The sequence below is a fragment of the Pinus tabuliformis genome, chromosome 4_2, assembly GCF_031772625.1.
Source record: "Pinus tabuliformis cultivar Carrire ecotype Pingquan chromosome 4_2, CPIR1, whole genome shotgun sequence".
In the NCBI taxonomy this organism is placed as follows: Eukaryota; Viridiplantae; Streptophyta; class Pinopsida; order Pinales; family Pinaceae; genus Pinus; species Pinus tabuliformis.
Genome location: NC_142304.1, coordinates 747,618,461 through 747,623,216, shown reverse-complemented (window position 1 = coordinate 747,623,216; position 4,756 = coordinate 747,618,461). Strand labels below are relative to the sequence as shown.

General features: G+C 39.2%; 1 pseudogene; it reads left to right on the top strand.

Annotated features, from left to right (window-relative positions):
• The first annotated feature begins 1,372 nt into the window (after positions 1 to 1,372).
• On the top strand, positions 1,373 to 2,750 carry LOC149171757 (CBL-interacting protein kinase 23 pseudogene; annotated as a pseudogene).
• Positions 2,751 to 4,756: the final 2,006 nt, after the last annotated feature.

Here is a 4,756-nt window from a genome sequence, read left to right as displayed (position 1 = left end):
GTGATCTTTCTCTAAATACACCTTTTACAACATGAAAACTACAAGTGTTTAGGCTTACCTTATTCCAAAACGCTGTTGTTGAAGTCCGTTCTTGACGATCCGGATGAGCTCCTCCTTCAAGTCAATTCCTGCAACCACAAACAATCAAACAATTACCAAGCACTTGCATTTCATATAATAAAACATATATTCAACATGCAGACCAAGGAACACATGAAATAACTCATTAACACAAGCTATTGAGAAAAATAAACCAGTTTGTATTAATAACGAAACAAAGAAACTCTTACAACCTGGCCTTGGTGTTGTGCAAATTCCTCCCAGGGTCCATCAAGGGTTTTCCTCTACTTTGACAAAGCTCACCCTCTCCCAAGTAGAATCAAGTGAAGACAATCTCTCCTCACAAAGGCTCTAATGGAAGACCTAAATCCTGCAGCATTTACCCAAAGAAAATGTATAGCTCCAACCTCTTCTCCTTCTGGCTCAATGCCTTCATTTATAGTGCTGTAAAGAGGTTATTCAGGTCCACTATCAATGGGATCATCCCCCTCTATGGGTGGGATAGCTCCCTTATTGATGGGATAAGTTCCCCCTTAATAGAGATACATGAACCAACTGGAGGCGCATCCATTTCATCAAACCGACCTCTAGAATGTTCTAGAAGTAACCACAAGTAACTTTTTCAAGATAAAACTCGCGCATTTTGCCTTTTACAGAGGGACGCACCTGTCCCTTAACATACAGAGCGTCTATGGACGCGGATTTTGTGAACATGGTCAGCGTCCCCGCAGGTAAGGCTAGAGAGAACCTGCGACCCCAGAGATAAACATGATTTTTACAAGACTTTCTCTCTTCTTTGAGTTTGAGATGGATAACAGAGGCATGAGACTTGCCTAAGAGGGTAGCATGACTTGTTGATTGGAGCCATACTAACTGTAAGTAGTCAAGGTGACATTTTTTAGTGTAACACCTGTAGCAAAAAGGTTAAATCCATATGCTAAATATGTAATACAAAAGTCAGAAGCATAGCAATTTGGGTAGCCTGTAATGTAAACCGCTCTACATAATAGGTGGTCGATTCCCTAAATGTCAGTTGAACCTGTGGTTGTTATATGCATTGAATGGAGCATATCATGGTACCGGTGAATGAGGGAGGTCGAGAGCGCCTGATGAATTAATGTGTTGTTGTGTATGAAAGTTGATTGTCATGTGGTTGTTTGAACAGAGTGTCTGCAAGCTGAATTTCTTATACCTGAAGGATGATGGATGGGCAAGCAGATGATGATTCAAAATATAAAGATGGGGAATACAGAAATCTAATTCTTATTATTGGGATGAAGACAATACTATTCAACGGGTTAACTATCAGATAAAACGGGAAATATCAACCATGAAGTTGATTAAGCATCCAAATGTTGTCCAGCTGTATGAGGTCATGGCCAGTAAGACAAGAATTTACATTATACTTGAGTTTATATCTGGAGGCGAGCTCTTTGACAAAATAGTTAACCATGTAAGGTTGAAGGAAGATGAAGCAAGGAGATACTTCCAGCAGCTTATTAATGCTGTTGATTACTGCCATAGTAAGGGTGTCTACTATAGGGACTTGAAGCCAGAAAATTTGCTTCTGGATACATATGGAAATCTTAAAGTATCAGATTTTGGCCTAAGTGCACTGTCTCAACAAGTCAGGGATGACGGTTTGCTTCACACTACTTGTGGAACACCCAATTATGTTGCTCCTGAGGTCATCAATGATAAAGGTTATGATGGGGCAACTGCAGACTTGTGGTCATGTGGTGTCATCCTATTTGTTTTAATAGCAGGTTACTTGCCTTTTGATGATCCAAACCTTATGACATTGTATAAAAAGATATATAAATCAGATTTTACGTGCCCTTCATGGTTTTCTTCTGATGCAAAGAAATTAATTACAAGGATTTTGGACCCAAACCCTAAGACACGAATTACAGTACCTGAGATTTTAGACAATGAATGGTTCAAGAAAGGTTATAAGCCACCCAAGTTTAATGAAGAAGAAGATGTAAATCTGGATGATGTTGATGCTGTTTTCAATGGTTCAGAAGAACATCTTGTTACAGAAAAAAAAGGGAAACAAAACCAGAGGTGATGAATGCATTTGAACTTATCTCCATGTCCCAGGGTTTCAATCTTGGCAATCTCTTTGAAATGGACATGGGTATGGTTAAGCGAGAAACGAGGTTTGCATCTAAACGCCCTGCAAACGAGATAGTATCAAAAATTGAGGAAGCTGGAAAGCCTCTTGGATTCAATGTGCAAAAGAGAAATTACAAGATGAAGATGCAAGGTTCAAAGACTGGAAGAAAGGGTCATTTGAATGTAGCTACAGAGGTATTTGAAGTAGCTTCTTCTCTTTTTATGGTTGAAGTCCGCAAGGTTGGAGGTGATACCTTGGAATTTCATAAGTTTTACAAGAACCTTTCGGCAGGCCTAAAAGTATCTCCAGAAAGCAGAGGAATCCGAGCATGCTGTTTGAGTTTGTTTTTAGGAAAAGCTATTGACATTGAAGCCTGGCAGCTAAACAGGATTATTTGCAAATTGTTGTTCATTTGTTGGAATGAGGAAGATCATTAATAAATGTAGCACAGTGTTAGCAGAAAACCAGTGAGGGGGACTGTGTTTTTAAATCACACAGCAGTTTCGTAGCGCGCTACGAAACTGCTGTAGGTGATGATTTAAAGCGCAGAGCAGCTAGTGTAATACTGTGAGCAGGAGTTGTGAAAGAGAGACATCTGTCTATGCCACCTACAGTACATTCAAAAACATGGTAGTACTTCATGCCTGGGGTTGTTAAATGATTTGGGAACATGTTGCTACACTTTCGGAGAAGGTTGGGAGACATAGACCATTATAATAGGAGCACACTTTCTGGTCATTAAATGAGCCATCAGCGCTTTCAAGCATCCCAAGTCAGCATGCATTGCATCCGTAACTCAGCCATATCAGGTTAATTGAAGGAGGACAACTGCCAAAGCATTCAAGAAAGTATCAAGTATACGAGGAGAATGAAATTAGTATTTTAGTTTGATTAGGATTGTGTGTAATTATAGTTCAGCATGTTTGTAATTAATGCATTAGTTAGTAGCATGTAGGAATAGTTAATAGCCACCTTCGAGGCTCCCCTCATGCTGGAGGAGGAAGCTCGAGGTGTTTTAGTTTGCTTGCCTATATATGGGCCAAGGTTAGATGTAAAAAGGGTTGGATACTTAATAGAAAAACAGTGTTGTTTTGGGCCATTGTAAGACCTTTTTTGACAGTAATAGTAAAACAAAGTTATTCTCTTCTCAAGATTCTCGAAGGATTGTCATGATCAAATGTAGTGATGATGTGTGGTACTTTATGTTATTTTATGGTTTTGTTGTATGCAATCACTCAGAATTCATAAATATATGCTCTGACTTCCTGTGTATACAGCAAGCTATGTTTTGGTGAAATATGTTTGACATGTAATGCTAAGAGCCTTGATTTCTATGAGGTCACTGTGTTTTCCTTGTTTACTTGATATTATAGACTCCATAGCCCAATGAGAGCTAGTTTGATGTGTTTCCAACCAGTTATGCTTTCATAAGTAAATAAAGAGTTAGCCATCTAGTGTTTGAAGGATTTTGTCAAGAGTTGTGAGAGAGCCCTCTCTGATTAGGAAGGCTAATTCCTAATCTAAAGTATGGTCTGAAACAGTTACATGAGACCTTGCTTGGTTGCAGTCCCTAGTACTGGTTTTGTGATAACATAGTCTATCCAGAAGATTTCCTAGCGATTCTACAGGAACTTCGGATAACGGTAGACTAATTTCTGATGAAGAAGGATATAGAGTTATCGCAACTCCAAAATGCAATGGAGTACTAGATGGTGGATCCTCCACGATCTCTTATATAGTAATCAAACTAGGTGGAAGAGGACCGTCAGGTATATAAAAATTTTCTGGTGTTGAAGAAGGTATAGATTCTCTAGCGACAGATGTTTGGGGAATAACACATTCTGAATCAACTGTAGATGGAGCCAGTAGATGTATACTAGTATTAGTTCTACTATCCTCTAGTCGCTGTGGGACTTCTTCTGTAAAGGCAGGGATACCAGAAATGTTTGGTGTAAGCCGAGTCTCTGAGGGTGTCGGAACACTTGTTCCAACTAGACTAGGGAATTTTGAGCCGGTTAAATGAATTTGCTTTGTCTGGAATAGTTTTGATTCTGGAGACAAAGACGGTTGACTCGTAAGTCTCCACGAACAACAGAGCTTCAATTGACTTTCCTCCACGATTGCAGATTAATCGGTCAACTAAAAATAAAAGGGGAAAATGTTTCCGAATTAAATGACTTTTAGATGCGTTGACACAACTTTTTATTTTTATTTTTAAGAGTCGAGAAAAAACAAAAGATGACTCTAGTCGCCTTCAATTTTTAATGAGCCTGAAGTGACAAGTGGTCAGATGGACCTTTCCCTTTAAGGAGTCTGAAAAGGAATGAAAGAGAATACTCTGGAAATCAAGACAGAGGTATTACCAAACCAATCGCAAAACTGCAGAATACTTTTTATGGTATGACAGTCAATCTTCTCGAATGTTGTGTTCAGTACATTGCGATCGATAGGGCAGTAGACACAGCTTCCTATGGATAAAGGATATAACCTATTTTCATCTCCCAATATATACTCGACGGTACGTAGGAGCACAAGTCTATATTGGCACTTATCGTCTCAAAGAGGTGGAATCACCCA